The 17,856-nt window shown below is 35.6% G+C and overlaps 1 long non-coding RNA gene across 1 annotated transcript in view; it reads right to left on the reverse strand.

Moving 5' to 3' along the window:
- Window positions 1-367: 367 nt before the first annotated feature.
- LOC126956288 (uncharacterized) overlaps window positions 368-17,856 on the reverse strand; it is a 36,047-nt gene continuing 18,558 nt past the window's right edge. The window contains exon 4 of the long non-coding RNA XR_007726277.1: window positions 368-733. This is a non-coding gene — a long non-coding RNA (uncharacterized LOC126956288). The remainder of the gene's footprint in view (window positions 734-17,856) is intronic.

Genomic DNA, 17,856 nt, shown 5'->3' on the forward strand with positions numbered 1-17,856 from the left:
GAATGTACCTTTATACAAAATCTAGATTGACATGGAAACAATGAGGCCAACCTAAATGCCCAACATGCACACACATGTTTGCTTTAATAGATGTAAGATACTGTAAGTAATAAAATGTTATGCAAATATTATTCCTCTATGACTTTTTTAATCTAGTAAAGCATATGTTGAAGTTGTTAGTAAAGTAAAAGAAACATACAAGTAAATATAGATTATGACTATAAATACATTAAAATGTTTATAGAAAAAAGAATGGAGGAAAATACATGAAAAAGTAAATTATACTTTATTATGCAAGAGTTATTATAAATTTATTTTAAATAGTTTATTTATATATGAAGTAGATTCACTATGCACTGATTACAAACTTGTGTGAGTCTGGTGAGACACAACACCAATGCACACAAATTACACAAAGTGGATGTATTACTTATAAATAGACAGCAAAGGACAACGGAGGCTTAGGATTTATTGTGAGCTGCTCTCCCAAGGTTGAGGAAAGCAGCTTAATGTGGTTGGAGTCTTGACTGTGACTGCCCCACTTGCACTGCAGCTGAGGGATCATGGAGGGCAGACCCAAGGGTAACATACATCAGGGACAACACGACATGCTGTTAAAGCCTGGAGGTACATTCTGCTTCTAAGGGAAAGAAGAATAGATCCCAGGTCGTTCTCACCAGTACAGCCCATCTCAGGATTTTGCATTCCGGCACATTCTACAATTTCTTGAGTACTGCAAACAAGAAAAGAGAGGAGAACTGAGTTGGTGCAAGGCTACCTAGTGAATTGTCCTGCACTCTACTATGCATATTTGACCAGTGAGAATGTCTTATCGTAGCAGAACAAGCCTCAGACAAAACCCCTCAGACACCAAGATAGCGCAGGGAATGGCTTTAATCAGCTGGGAGCATGGGCAGGCTAGCGTCTTAAAATCCGAGCTCGTCAGATGCTTAACTTCTGTCCCTTTTAAGGGCTCACAACTCAAAGGGGATGCGCGTGAGGGGGTCATGATCGACTGAGCAAGCTGGGGGGTATGTGCCTGGGGCTGCGAGCACCTGTGGTCAGAATGAAACAGAACAGAACGGAAGGTTTCATACTGTCCTTCCATACAATGTCTGGAATCTATAGATAACGTAACCGGTTATGACAGGGGTGGATCTTTTAACTACAAGGCTTAGATCAGGCAGGCCCAAGCCTGGTTCCTGATCTGGTTCACAGACGCCGGTCTACCTGCCTTTAGTTTCGCTTCTCTTTCCTTTTCTGAGTATAAAACAATATAAGAAGGTCTCTCTCTTCCCTCATAATCACTTGTAATTTTAGTGGTATGAAAAAATAATTTGACAGTGATGACATTCTTACAAATCTTACCTTATTATATAATAAAAGTGTTTAAAATTTTGTTAAAAGCGTAATGGTAAAGTATTTTACTAAATGGCATGTGAAGTAAATTAAATAGAAGAAACTTGCTTTTGCTCTCAAGATAATTACAGTATATTTGAAAAGATGAATATGACTTTGGAAATAATATCAAGAAAGACATAAAGCTATACAGAGTTCACAAACAAAAAAGATAAACGAGGAGATTTCTTATTAAGATATTTTAATTAACTTTATAAAGGCTCCATACCATTGAAGAAAAAAGAAGAAGATTGACTAATTACAAGTCTGAACACTTGTAGTCGGGAGAAATAGCATGGAGACGGGAAAGAATACATTATGCATGGTGAATGATAACAGATCTAGTCTAAATTCTGTGCTATGAAGAGGGCAAGTCATTTTCTCAAACAGAGCAGTATATAAAACTCAGAGAGAAAATTACTTTTCCATTTCCTACATGTGATATATAAAGAGAGACACTTATATGTAAATAAATAGAGTAAACCTTAAACTGTTATGCTAACACTATTGACAACATATCATAAAATTTACTAAAATAAAAATGTAAAGGATGAAAGTTGAAATCACAGAAGAAATTAATCCTGGATCTAGGAGAGGAGCATTTGCGATTCAGAATCCTTATATTCTAGCAGAGTTCTTATATTTCTCTGTAAATAAATTGCCATAAAGTTTGGCTTGAGCTTATAAATACCAATAGTACGAAAGGCCAAATATGAAAGGCCTGGGCTTTCCTGATTTGATTAGTGTGTTCTTCCTTTAAACTATGGGAAATATACTCTTTCGAAAAAAAGGGGCTGTGTCTACTAAGTTATTTTAAGACACTAAAATATATTATGTGTTTTGTTTTTGTATATCCTTTTTTATTTTTTAGTTGTTACTTAAGCATAAGAAGCCATCGACAATTTACTTTTATTAAAAAGGAAATGCATCAGACAATTCAAAAGATTAGATAATTAGTAAATGTTTCTCTCTTACTTCAGATTTATGGTAACTTATTCCCCAAAAATAACTCTGCTAACAGTTTGTTTTAAATATTCTTCCACAAATATACTTCATATATGAAGAGTAACGTGCATTCATTTATAAATTTATACTTTTACAGAAAGGGAGCATATACTAGAAAAAAGATACCCTCTTCCACTCTTCCTTTTAGATCTACATAGCTAGCAGATCATTCATATCATTGATACTGATCCACCTTACACTTCAAAAGGAATCAAAATAACTATGTATTATTTTGTCTAATTTTATGAAGTTATCTTGGATTATTCAATTGGTACCTATTAATGGATTTTTAAAAATATCTGTCTTTTGCGATTACATAATGTTCATTAACATCATCTCTATTCTTTCTTTTTTTATTTTTTTGTCTTCCATGCAGTCCAAATTATCTTACTTTTTCTGTACAGACACAGCCTGTCTGTAGAATAAGTCAACACCAGTAGAATTTTGGGACTGAAATTAAGGTGTATTTTAAATGTGGATACATATTTTATCAACACTTTTTGAATAATCATTTCTCCATAAACTTAGGACATTGCATATTACTAACCTTATGATTATTGCTGTGATTGGTGACTACTGTTTTGTGGTGTAATGTGTGTGGAGTTGAAGAATTTTTATGGACTTTTTTATTTTTTTTTGAGACAGGGTCTCATTCTGATACCCAGGCTGGAGTGCAGTAGCATGATCACAGCTCACTGCAGCTTCAGCTTCCCAGGCTCAGGTCATCCTTCTACCTCAGCTTCCTCTGGAGCTAGGACTACAGGCACACACTACCACAGCAGGCTAATTTTTGTGATTTTTTTTATAGTGATAGGGTTTCATCATGTTGCCCAGGCTGGTCTCAAAGTCCTGGACTCAACCAATCCTCCTGTTTCAGCCTCTGAAAGTGTTCAGATTACAGTCATGAACCATCATGACTGGCAAAGTTTTATATTTTTAATCAGTAAATTTTTTTATTTTTCTATAAACTATATGTTCATGTCCATTTCACCGTTGAATGTTAGGTATTTTATCTGTTTATTTTTAAGAAAATATGTCTTTGTGAAATTGATGATTTAGATATTTTTCTGAGTCATTTTAATAATTTGTTTCTACTTGGAAAATTCATAATTATGACATCTTAAATTATTTGCTTAAAAAATATGATTTCAAGTTATAGGCCCTGCTTAGAAAGTCACTCCTTAATCTAAATATACATTAAATGTAATTATCCTACATATTCCTCCAATAGCCTTCTAGTTTCATTTTTAACTTTAAATTATTATTGACCTGTAATTTAATATTGTATAACAAGTGAAATAGGCATCTATCTATATTTCATTTGTTTTGTTCATACATCTATCATGAACCAGAAGGCTGAAACTCATGTATTAAAATAACCACATTCTAATTCCCTCACAATTTGAAATAACTTGACATTAACCTACTATGTTCACATAGGAATTTGGGGTTATTTCATGTCTCTCTATTCTATTTCATGATTTGCTTAAAAGTACAAGGTGATAGGAAATGCTTTAATTAAATTTTAATTACCTATCTGACATGTTGAAATGTAAATTCTTAGTAAATACTCCTCTATAAGATTTTGTTTATTTTATATGCTATTTTTTCCATATATACTTTAAATACCTTTTGTCTAGTTCACACACAAAAAGCCTGTTAACATTTATTGTGATCATAATATAGTTCTAAGTTAATTTAGGGAGAAAATATGTCTTCGTAAAACCATCGCTGCTGTCAAATTTTACTTCATTATAATCAACAAAGTTAAACACTCTGCTATGCGTACACCTACAAGCTATAAGTTTATTTGTTGCAACAGGAAGCCCCTGAGATGTGGTAAAACAGTAAAGCATTTAGCCCTGTGAATGAAAAGTCTCAATTAAATAAATATACACAAACTTGGCCTTATATATGCAAACAATGAATGATGCCCAGAAGTTTCTGAAATTCTCTAAGATACGTTTTCTTACATTTATTACTGTAAACTACAAGATTTCAAAATATCCGGGAGATTGCAGTTAATACTGTGACTTAAGATTTATAACATCCAATACTAGTGAACTATTTTCCTTAATATTGCCACAGTCAATTTTATAGAGCTATTTCATGAAATATTTTTATATTTGTTAATACATTTTATTTTTAAAACATTCTGATATTGGTATATCAGGAATCATCATTTTCATTTATAGACAAAACACTGAGTCTTTTAGAAATAAAATTTCTTAGGCAAAAAGGTTAATTAAAGTAGCTAACATGGACTATAAATTTCAGTAATTTTGATTTCTGATTCAATGTAATCATATTCATTATTGAATATTTCAGAGTATGTACCTCAAAACAATTTTCATTTCACCAATTTTGGTCATTATTTGTGTGTGTGTGTTTGTGGGTGCACACGCACATGTGTATGCAAGTGTGTGTGTGTATTTCTGTTTGTTTTTAGAGGTTTTCTGTTTGTTTCTGATTTTTTTGCTTGTTTATTTGTTAAAATGAAAATAAGAAAAATCAGTATTGATGAGAAAATATAAGATTGAGAACATGAAGAGCAAAGAAAAGTTTATTGTTATTATCACAGGGACTTGACTTTAAACGTCATTTATTCTTTTTGTTTCCTCTTTGGAACAATATGAATAACTGTTTTAAATTTCTAAGGAGTTTCCTTGGGGTCTAAGGATATTTGTCCACTTAAGATGCAAAATTATAAAGAACTCTAATATGAAAAGACCTCCCCATTACAGAGGAAATAGAGTAGGATAAATAAGCAGGAAATCTGAGAAAGTGTGTTTGCCCAATAATAAAAAGGAATGGGGGTTTAAATGGAGGCGGCAAAAGAAATAGAGCACATCAGCTGTGGATGTAGCCTCTAAATTTCACTACAATATCCTTGTGTCTTGTAATTATTGCCTTGTTCAAAATCTGCATTTCTAGCAAATATTGACTAAACATTTTATACAAACTTGAGAACTTTTTTCAACTTTGGGAGAGAGAATTCTGAGGACTTGATGATGATTCCGTCTTAAGGAAAAATGAAGACAGTAGAGGCAATGATCTTTGAAATCCAGTACAAGTGTAGCAGGACAAGCCGCAGACAAAAACCCTCAGACACGGAGTTAAAGAAGGAAGGGCTTTATTCAGCTGGGAGCTTCAGCAAGACTCACATCTCCAACAACAGAGCTCCCCGAATGAGCAATTCCTGTCCCTTGTAAGGGCTCACAACTGTAAGTGGGTCTGTGTGAGAGGGTCGTGATCAATTGAGCAAGCAGGGGATACATGACAGGTGGCTGCATGCACCGGTAATTAGAACGTAACAGAACAGGACAGGGATTTTCATAGTGCTTTTCTATATAATGTTTGTAATCTATAGATAATGTAACCGATTAGGTCAGAGGTAGAGCTTTAACTACCAGGCCCAGGGTGTGGTGCCGGGCTGTCTGCTTGTGGATTTCGTTTCTGCCTTTTAGTTTTTACTTCTTCTTTCTTTGGAGGCAGAAATTGGGCATAAGACAATATGATGGGTGGTCTCCTCCCTTACAAGAAGTTACAGAAAATTATCTCACTGAGCTCATGAAGAAATGGAAGCTGTTACTTAGAGCAGCTCTGGAAAACAAAACAAAACAAAACAAAACAAAAAAAACATAACTTGCCACGTCAGAATCAGGGGCTCTTTTCTCCCTCCCCTGGAAATCTGCTCTTCTGTTAATTCATCAACTTTCTTTCTGATTTGAGCTTCCTTAAATATACGATCCATCACTCACTATTCTCTGAAAATAATTCATAGCTTCTTTGTAGCCTTGGCTTCTTTCACTTTATTGCTTCTACCATAAACCATATATTTTTTTAAGTGTATAAGGGTGAAGTGAGGGAAGAATGGTAGTATCAAAAGCAAAATCATACAGAATAAAAATTAAAAGGTGACAAAGACTTTATTCAAGACCCTTGCAAAAATGGAATGAGTCTAGAACTCAGTCTGAGTTATGCTGAATTGAAAAAAAGAGCTATAAAGATTTTAAGGGCTAAGGTGGGAGGGACTATAGGCCACCTGTGTTTGTTAACTGGCCTTAAACTAAAGAAAAATAAACTTTCTCCTGTCTTTACGACGGGAGATAGTTCTACAGTTTGGAGCAAGGCTCTGTAGAATGCAGGCTCCTACCATCCCACAGAAACTGGGAGATCAGGGCACTATCTGTCTTGATGCTTGCATTTCAAAGGAGTGCCTCCTAGGTCCTTGAGAAACATTCCTGGGTTGTAAACCTGGCAAGAGCTTTTAAAAAGATTTACATCTCAAAGAAGCAGAGAAAGAATTCACAATTACAAGTTTTCTAAAGTAAATGTTCTAAAAAAAGAGAGGTCAAGAGCCTAAAGTCAAAAAGAAGCCTGGTTAAAGTTTAGTCAAGCTGAGGTGAACATTAAGGCCATCTAGGTCAGGAGGCATAATCTCTCATGGGTGTTAACCTATGTACATGTGTTAGGTTTTTGATGATTTTTAATGCAGTTTTTTAACATTGCTTCAGGGTGAAAAGAATTATTTCCCTATGTAGACCCATATAACTTATTTTAGGTACTATTATGTTTCATATTATAGCACATTTCCAAGAATCATTTTTATTTTCCTCTGGGATATCAGTGCACACATGGAATCTCAGGGTGAAAATAGTAAAAATGTTCTAAATTAGGAGCTAGTATAGAGTGTTGTAAGAGAAGCTCATGTATTTTGTACACTGGAAATGCAAATACTGGAATCTATCCCTACATTATTTCTGGTTCCTGCCTCCTCATATCTCTTGGCAATTGCACCACTCTCCTGCCTCTTTCCCACGTTCCTGTCTTAGATTTTAGCTATATTAGGCAAGTTATGGTTGAATTGGTAAGTCACTAGCTAGTAACATGTGCTACTGTTGCAGTAGAAATTTCAGATTAAATTCCCAAATGGATCCTGAACTTTTCTGTGTCTAGGATGGCAGCCTTGGATCCAAGTAATAAAGTCTAGTGAGTTATTTTGTGCAAAGCCTTGCTGTATCTGCCCTAAGAATAATTATTATTAATTTAAGTACTTACTTGGAAGGGGTTTTAGGTTTGGCACCCTTGGTAAGTATTAGTTAATTTTCTCAATTGCAGTTCTAAAGAGAAAGATGTTCAACATCCGTTGGGAAGAATTGACTTCCTTGAAATGAAGAATCAGTTCAGGAGGTTAGAAATAGAGGAGTACAGAAGGAAAGGCAATTTTGAAATTTCTTAGAAGGAGTGGAGAATGAGACATTGGGACACAAAGGGATTATAAACATTTATACATACACATGTGTACAAGCACATATATATATATATATGCACATACACATAAACATATTTAAATTCCTAACTTTCTATATTTAATATTCTTAATATTAATAATTGGCTCTTCCTTACTTGTCATAAATAAAGCCACTCTTAGACTGAGAAAATAGTACTCTCCATCACCATCACCAACTTATATAGATCATTAGGCTTATTGACCCGTATTTCCAGCATATCAAAACATAAACCTGGAAACTAGTATGAGTATGGAGTTTGACCAGAAAATTAAATGTGTGTCTGTAGTGTGAACACGTGTGCCTATATTCCAGTTGCTATAATGGGTGCTAATGTTTGAATGTGTTCTATGAATTCACGTGTTGTAAAATTAATCCCCCGTGCAGCATTGTTGAGAAGTGGTACCTTTCAGAGGTAATTTGGTCATGAGGACTCTGCCTTCATGAATGGAATAATGGTCTTATCTCAGGAGTGGGTTACTTATCCAGAGAGATGATTCTTGATAAAAGGATAAGCTCAGCCCCCTTCCTTCTTTCTCCTGTGTGCTTTCTTGCCTTTCTGCCTTTTGCAAAAGGGTAACGCAGTAAGAAGGCCCTCACCAGATGTGGGCTCCTCCACTTTACACTGCCAAGCCTCCAGAACCGTACAAATGAATTTCTGTTCTTTACAAATTACCCAGTCTCTGGTTTTCTGTTACAGTAGCACAAAATGAACTAAGAAAATGGGGTTGTATATAATAATCACCTGGGCAAATTTTGAATGACACACAGCAGAATGCCATTCCTGCTCTATATAAGAGTTTCTTATATAATGCAGTTCAGTGTATTTTCAAAAAGTTCCTCCACTATTATGATGCTTTCATTGATTAAGAATTACTGGTTTAAGTTAGTTATTTCTATAAATACTGAAGTAAAAATTTGTCAAATGGATACTATTCAGTATTCACTTTTACAAGAAACTATATGAAGGCTTTTTTCTCTTGATGTAGTCCCTTAATATTCATACATTGTGAATCAAAACAAGATATACTCATCCAAAATACCATAAGTTATCATAAGCCACATCAACCAAGTTTAAAAAATGTCTTCACAGTAATTTGGAATCATAATCCCATTATAATATTTTTTATAGAAAAATACTATTGTCATATTTTTTACAGAAAACAATCCAGAATTGATAATCAAAATCTAAATTAGGTGATTATAAATCACAGCTCTTAACAAGAATTTTAGAATGTACACTGCAATGGATTATCTAGGAAAACATATTCTTCTAAAAACTATGAAACAAATGCATTTTAACATGGGATAATTTTTAATTGACTTAATTTTGTAAAGTCCAGAAATAACTATGTACTCATTTAAAGTGAAATTAATTGCCTAGAGGCCAATGTTCCTCTATTGAAACAAACTCAGGGATAACAAATGATTAATACACAAGATAAATAATTCATGCATTTACTTAAACATTTATTAAGCTCCTACCAAGTACAGATTACTAAGTAAAATTATGTTAGATCCCATTTCCTATAAAAGATTTTGTATCCTCTGCCTTCAAGAGTTATATTTTAGTAAATAAACTTATTTTCAAATTTTAACATCACTATAGTTTATGATATAGATAATACTATCAAGTGCAAAGTGTTGCAGGAAGTCAGGGACCCTGAATGGAGGGACCACTGAAGCCGCAGCTGAAGAACACACATTGTGAAGATTTCATGGACATTTATTGGTTCCCCAAATTAATACTTTTATTATTTCTTATGCCTGTCTTTACTGCAATCTCTGAACATAAATTGTGAAGATTTCATGGACACTTATCACTTCTCCAATCAACACCCTTGTGATTTCCTATGCCTATCTTTACTTTAATCTCTTAATCCTATCATCTTCGTAAGCTGAGGAGGATGAATGTTGCCTCAGGACCCTGTGATGATTGCGTTAACTGCACAAATTGTTTGTAGAGCATGTGTGTTTGAACAATATGAAATCTGGGCACCTTGAAAAAAGAACAGGATAATGGCAATGTTCAGGGAACAAGAGAGATAACCTTAAACTCTGACTGCCAGTGAGCCAGGTGGACCAGAGCCATATTTCTCTTCTTTCAAAAGCAAATAGGAGAAATATCGCTGAATTCTTTTTCTCAGCAAGGAACATCCCTGAGAAAGAGAATGCAACCCTGAGGGTAGGCCTCTAAATGGCCCCCTTCTGGGAGGCTGTCTTCTATGGCCAAAGGGATGAAATAAGCCCCAGTCTCCTGTAGCGCTCTCAGGCTTATTAGGATGAGGAAATTGCCGCCTAATAAATTTTGGTCAGACAGGTTGTCTGCTCTCAAACCCTGTCTCCTGATAAGATGTTATCAATGACAATGCATGCCCGAAACTTCATTAGCAATTTTAATTTTGCCCCATCCTGTGGTCTTGTGATCTCACCCTGCCTCCATTTGCTTTGTGATATTCTGTTACCTTGTGAAGCATGTGATATCTGTGCCCCACACCCTATTTGTACCCTCCCTCCCCTTTTGAAAACTGCTGATAAAAACTTGCTGGTTTTACAGCTTGAGGAGCATCACGGAACCTGCCAACATGTGATGTCTCCCCTGGACACTCAGCTTTAAAATTTCTCTCTTTTGTACTCTTTCCCTTTACTTCTCAAACCAGCCAAAATGCTTAGGGAAATAGAAAAGAACCCACATTAACCATCGGGGGTGAGTTCCCCTGATAGCAAAGAAAATGCACATTTAACACAGAAGGGTGTTTTTATATACACTTTTGGTGAAAAAGCAATCATGAGAAATCTGACAAAATTAAAATAAATATTGTATTTTATTATAGAGGTAGAAAGTTAAAAATTAAATATGCAATTTATATTAATTTACATTCAGTTATATTAATTACAATTTATATTTATAAAACTGATACAGCTGAAAATTAGTTCCAAGTTTTCTTTGAAAAAATGGTATTAGAAGCATTTATAATATTTTTAGCAAGGATAGTACATACTAGTGGAAAACAACTAACCTAGGAATTTACTATGAAAATGCAATACAGGTTGCCATGTAACTATTTGTAAGTAACTATTTACATAGACTGGGTTTGCAGCAGCAGATAGGGATTTTAAAAAGAATGAATCCCCAGTTAGCTCTGATTCAAGGAATTATCAGAACTTTACATCTTAAAACAAACCACCTCCAAAATGTTTTATTTGTAAAAAGTATTCTAAACAATCTTCAATCATCTCATTTTTCTCAATACTGATCAATTATCATGATTCTGCAAATTTGAGTGACTCTTAATGAATACACTCGGGATATTCAGTGTCTTTCAGTTCAACCTTGCCTGTTCCCTGTTTTGTTTTTCTGGGCTGAATCTGCATCAATAGCTCAAAGGATTGTGCATTAGAAACTTATATTTTATGGAAAAAAGCACATATTCTATAATGTTTTATTTAAAAATAAAAGTATCTTCAAAAACAATCATTTCCTTTATTAAAGATAATAGATTTTCAGTGTTGTTGCTCAAAGAAAAGAATTGCCATATAATACTGATATTGCAATTTGAGTGACATCTCAAATTACTTCCATAAATTTCAATCTAAATAGAAGCATCAGGCCGAGGAGTCCTCAAAATCAATTATGCCCTAAGAGGTACCCTTGAAATCCGTATATAAAGAGGGTGCATTTTCTAAAAGAGAACTATTGCTTGAGAAAGGCAAAATTGAAAGGAAAAGTATAAGAACATAGATTTCACCTATCTCAGAAATACATGCTAGCCAGAGTAGTCTCAAGAAAAGACACAATCATGAGGTGAAAAGAAAGCTACTTCAGTCAGCAAAATTAATACAGCTTGGAAATTAAAGGTATTATAGCTGAAAATTTCAAATTTGGCATTTTCTCAATACTGAATCTTAGTAGTGAGAATTATAAATATATGCCAAGGATGTTAAGTGCTTTTAGGAATCAAAGTTTATGCAAAGTCCTCCAAGGTTAGGCAGAATTTTTTTATTATCAGTGAAAAGTTTCCTGAAATAGATGCCAGTGTTTGAAATGTTAACTGAGATGAAAGAGAGAAATTAAACTGCAATAGAGAAATCAGGATTTTAAGGGAAACACAGAAAATTTAGCTGATCCTCCTAGGTCAGTGGCATTTATTTAGACCCTTAACATAGTACGTCTGGCTTCTCTAACCAGTTTTCTAAAATAACTATCAGACTCTCCTCTTGAATCTTTTCTGTGACTATTTTCTTTCTTTCTTGTACTCTAATTTATCTTGAACATGATCTCTGAATTAATGTCCTTTCATTCTGTTAGTGTTCAAAAAATCTACAACAGCTCCTAGTTGTCTTCCTAAGCAGATTTAAATTTTATTCTCTCTTTTCTTTTTTTTCATTTCTCTGCATTATTTTTATCTCCCACTTAGACACTACTCCCAAGTATGGACTTTTCTCTAGAGTTGATATTGTCATTCTGTGTACAGTGTACTTGCCTAGTATAACATTTCTCAACTTGCTTCCTTGCTGAAACCCATCTTCTCTCCTTCATAAGCTGAAATTCTTCCTATCCGTTCTTCATATCCAAGCTTCATCCTAAATTCTACTTATTTACATTTTTCTTCTTTTTTTTTATAGTGTTTTGCAGATACACAATTTGCTCTGAATAATTTATAATGTAGGCGTTTATCATCTTGTTTTTCACTTTTATATACATTGAATCTTAAAACATATATAAGACAGTAAGCTACTGAATGACATGAACTACATATTATGTTTTTATACTATAGGATAGACAGTGAGTACATAGAGGAAGGTATTTTGTTTCATTTAATAAAAGTGGAATTCAAGGAGTATTATTAAAATACATGTTGTACAATGAAGGATAACTAATTAAAAATTAGTGAAGGAATTGAGAATAAAGGTAATGTGGTAGTTTTCCATGTGACTTAAAAACAATAGAAACTGGCTGGGCATGGTGGTTCATGCCTGTAATCCTAGCACTTTGGGAGGCTGAGGTGGGTGGATTACCTGAAGTCACGAGTTTAAGACCAGCCTGGCCAACATGGAGAAACCCCGTCTCTACTAAAAATACAAAAAATTAGCTGGGTGCAGTGGTGCGTGCCTGTAATCACAGCTACTGGGGAGGCTGAGGCAAGAGAATCACTTGAATCCAGGAGGCAGAGGTTGAGGCAAGTGGAGATCACGCTACTGCACTCCAGCCTAGGCAACAGAGAGAGACTTCATCTCAAAAAAAAAAAAATTGAAATTGATTGACCCATGATCTCTTTGAATAAATAAAACACCAGGTAACTATTTCACCTGCCAATATTATTATTTCCTACAATACAGATAATTCATGTTTTTGTTTTCCCATATATTTTCTGAACCTTCCTTGCCATACTCCATATGGAGATCAGGCACATGGGGGTGGCTGATTGGGGGTAAGAGGGAATATATCCAACAAATTGTTTTTCCTAGGCTTCTGGGCTAATTGAATTTAGTTTAGATATCCTTTTATTATTTCCTGACTTCCATTTTCCGTTAAGATCTCAGTTGTCAGTTATACAACTTTTTCATTAAATGCTATACATCACTTTTCCCCTCCAGCTTCTTTTAATATCATCACTTGGTCTTTGATTTTCAGCTATTTGATTATAATACACCTAGGTATTTTTTTCTTTGTATTTTTCCTACTTGAATTCACTGGCAATATCTTTCAACTGACATGGGAAGTCATTCACCATCATTTTTTCCAGTTTTTTTTTTTTTTTTTTTTCTAACTCGCATTCTCCTCTGAGAACCACCCTCCCTGTCACCTTTTTTTTTTTTTTTTTTTTTTACCATGTTCTGCATATCTCTTATGCTTTGTGTGTTTTATGTGTCTACTCTTTTTTCTCTCTCTGTTTTAGTTTGTGTATTTTTCTAAAACTGTATTTCTGAGTTCAATACATGTTCTAGGCAATGTATGGTCTACTATTTATCACATTCATGAGACCCACTTAACTCTTCTTTATATAAAATATATACACATTCTATTAATTTTCTCCATCTATTTAATCCCCATTGTTTTCCCTTTTCTCTTTTTCTACCATTTATAAATATCCATGGTTTGAAGTCCTTATAGAACAGCTATAATAATTATATCATCTCTGGGTCTGCTCTGTTTATAGACTACTGTATCTCTTTGTTACATATAATTCATTCCTGTTTAGTCATATGACTGGTGATTTTATATCTTATCTCACCTATTGGTTATGAGACATTATAGAGACACTGGATTACATTGCCTTCTCCATCTCCTAGGTATATTTGTAGGGCATGGATCTTAAGCCTAGGATCTTTTTCTTCATTTTACAGCATGGTTTTCCTTTAACAGAAGTCCTGGGTTTCACTAAAATAGCTTATTTTTTTGCTGAGCTTGAATTCCAGTATCTTTGTAGAGTTTTGCATCCACTAGAAGGAAAGTAACTAGAAAAGAGGAATATGACATATTTATTGCTTATCAAACATCATCCAAACTAGTGAACCAAATATACAGTATTTTATAGAGTTTTGTGGCTCCTTCTTCATAATGATTTTCTCTTTGACTCCTGAAACTCAAGTCAGAAAGGCAGCAATGAATACAATTTCACTTTTTTCTAGCCAGTGATTGTATTCATTCATTTTCACGCTACTGATAAAGACATACCTGAGATGGGGAAGAAAAAGAGGTTTAATTGGACTTACAGTTCCACATGGCTGGGGCAGTACAGTATGAGGTGAAAGTCACTTCTTACATGGCAGTGGCAAGAGAAAAATGAGGAAGAAGCAAAAGCAGAAATGCTTGATAAACTCATCAGATCTCATGACACTTATTAACTATATTGAAAATAGCACGAGAAATACCAGCCCCCATGATTCAATTACCACCTCCTGGGTCCCTCCAACAACATGTGGGAATTCTGGGAGATACAATTCAAGTTGAGATTTGGGTGGGGGGACAGCCAAACCATAGCATTCTGCCCCTGGCCTCTCTCAATCTCATAACCTTACATTTCAAAACCAATCATGCCTTTCCAACAGTTCACCAAAGTCTTAACTCATTTCAGCATTAACCCAAAAGTCCACAGTCCAAAGTCTCATCTGACACAAGGCAAGTCCCTTCTGCCTATGAGCCTCTAAATTCAAAAGCAAGCTAGTTACATCCTAGATAAAATGAGGGTACAGGTATTGGGTAAATACAGTGATTTTAAATGGGATAAATTGGTCAAAACAAAGGGGTTACAGGGCCAATGCAAGTCCAAAATTCAGCAGGGTAGTCAAATTTTAAAACTCCAAAAAGATCTCCTTTGACTTCCTGCCTCACATCTGGGTCACGTTGATACAAGAGGTGGGTTCCCATGGTTTTGGGCAGCTCCACCTCTGTGATTTGGAGGGTACAGCCTACCTCCAAGCTGCTTTCATAGGCTGGTATTGAATATATGCAGCTTTTCCAGGTGCACAGTGTAAGCTGTCAGTGGATCTACCATTCTGGGGTAGGCCTTCTTCTCACAGCTCCACTAGATAGTGCCCCAGTAGGGACTCTGTATGGGGGCTCTGACCCCACATTTCCCTTCTGCACTGCCCTAGCAGAGGTTTTAGATGAGGGCACCATCCCTGTAGCAAACTTTTGCCTGGGCATCCAGGCATTTACATAAATCTTCAGAAATCTAGGTGGAGGTTCCCAAACCTCAATTCTTGACTTCTGTGCACCTGCAGGTTCACCACCACATGGAAGGTGCCTGGGTTTAGGGCTTCCACCCTCTGAAGCTGCAGCCTAAGCTGTCTGTTGGCCCCTTTCAGCCATGGCTGGAGCAGCTGGGACAAAGAACATAAAGTCCCTAGGCTGCACACAGCATGGGGACCCTGGGCCTGGCCCATGAAACCCCTTGTCCTTCTGGGTCTCTGCGCTTGTGATGGTAGGGCCATGAAGGTCTCTGACAGGGCCTGGAGACATTTTCCCCATGGTCTTGGGGATTAACATTAGGTTCCTTGATGCTTATGCAAATTTCTGCATCCAGCTTTAATTTATCCCCAGAAAATTGATTTTTCTTTTTGATCACAGAGTCAGGCTGCAAATTTTCCAAACTTTTATGAATGCCTTTAACAGAAGCCAAGTCACCTTTTGATTGTTTTGCTGCTTAGAAATTTCTCCTGACAGATACCCTAAATCACCTCTCTCAAGTTCAAAGTTCCACAAATCTCTATGACAGGGGCAAAATGCTGTCTGTCTCTGTGCTAAAACATAACACGAGCCACCTTCACTCCAGTTCTCAGGAAGTTCCTCATCTCCATCTGAGACCACCTCAGCCTGGACCTTATTGTCCATATCAGTATCAATGGTTTAGGCAAAGCTATTCCAAAAGTCCCAACAAAGTTCCAAATTTTCCCACATTTTCTGGTCTTCTTCTGAGCCTTTGAAACTGATCCAACCTTTCCCTGTTACCCAGGTCCTAAATAGCTTCCACATTTTCAGGTATCTTTTCAGCAATCCCCCACTCCTGGTACACATTCACTGTGTTAGTCCATTTTCACACTGCTGATAAAGATATACCTGAGACTGGGAAGGAAAAAAGGCTTAATTGGACATATGGTTCCACATGACTGAGTAGGCCTCAGAATCAAGGCAGGAGGCAACAGGCACTTCTTATATGGTGGTGACAAGAAAAAATGAGCAAGAAGCATAAGCAGAAACCCCTGATAAATCCATCAGATCTCATGAGACTTACTATCATGAGAATAGGATGGGAAAGACCTCCATGATTCAATTACCTCCCCCTGGGTCCCTCCCACATGTAGCAATTCTGGGAGATACAATTCAAGTTGAAATTTGGGTGGGAACACAGTCAAACCATATCAGTGATATTGCCCCTTTCTGTTTAAATTCTATTTACCTGCACTGTGATTTTGGAAGTGCTCCTAGAGAGAAAGCCAGAGTGCAAGCCTGATGGTTCATTTTATGTGCTTCTCTTCTCTCAAGGACTCTCAACTGCATTGTTAATTTCCCAATGTCTGTTTGAAGTGTTTATATAAACTTTCTATTGTTGTTGTTATTATTATTATTATTACTTAGTTAGTTAGTTACTAAGTGGATAGAATAAGTAAAACAGCATCTGCATGGACAGTGCTGGGGCCTGTTTTTCTTGTAATTCCAAAATTTCATGGCACAGACTTCCTTGAAGAGAAGTTGAATATTGTCTAAGTGTAATGCAGTCAAATCTGTGCATGGAATAAAAGTGAAATTTGTTAACTAGGAGGAAAGAATATGGGATAGGTATTTATTGCTTATGAAACATCACCCATATTTTCTAATTTCTTGTTGATATAGTTTGGCTGTGTCCCCACTCAAATCTCACCTTGAATTGTAATAATCCTCACATGTCAAAGGCTGGACCATGTGGAGATAATTAAATCATGGGGGCAGTTTTCCCCATACTGTTCTTGTGGTAGTGACTAAGCCTCACGAGATCTGCTGGTTTTATGAATGGGAGTGCCTCTGCACAAGCTCTCTTGCCTGTTACCAGGTAAGATGTGAATTTGCTCCTCATTCACCTTCTGCCATGATTTTGAGGCCTCCCCAGCCACGTGGAACTGAGAGTCAATTAAACCTCTTTCCTTTATAAGTTACCCAATCTTGGGTATGTTTTTAATAGCAGTGTGAGAACAGACTAATATACTGGCTTTAGGATTTGTGCCAATCTGGCCAAGAGATATGAGCAGAAATAATATAATAAAAGATATGAGCAGAAATAATATAATAAAAGTCTCTGTAAAATTCTCATAAGAACTCTTCTCTTTGAAGCTCTTGATATGACAAGAAAATTCTTGAGTCACTAGTTAGAAGTAATCAACCAAGCAGCATTGGACTACATCTGAATAAAAACCATTCTTTTTTTTTAATTGAGATATAATTCACCATTCAAAAGTATACAACTCAGTGATTGCTTTTTTTAGAAACACGTTAACAACTTGTATATCTAGATGGATGGTGTACAAAAGAGTGGTTTGTCATATATTTTTACTTTTCTGTGTGTTTGTAATTTTTTTTATTATACTGTAAGTTCTGGGATACATGTGCAGAATGTGCAGGTTTGTTATATAGGTATACACATTCCATGCTGGTTTGCTGCACTCATCAACCTGTCAACTACAT

This window comes from Macaca thibetana, chromosome 6 (assembly GCF_024542745.1).
Source record: "Macaca thibetana thibetana isolate TM-01 chromosome 6, ASM2454274v1, whole genome shotgun sequence".
In the NCBI taxonomy this organism is placed as follows: domain Eukaryota; kingdom Metazoa; phylum Chordata; class Mammalia; order Primates; family Cercopithecidae; genus Macaca; species Macaca thibetana.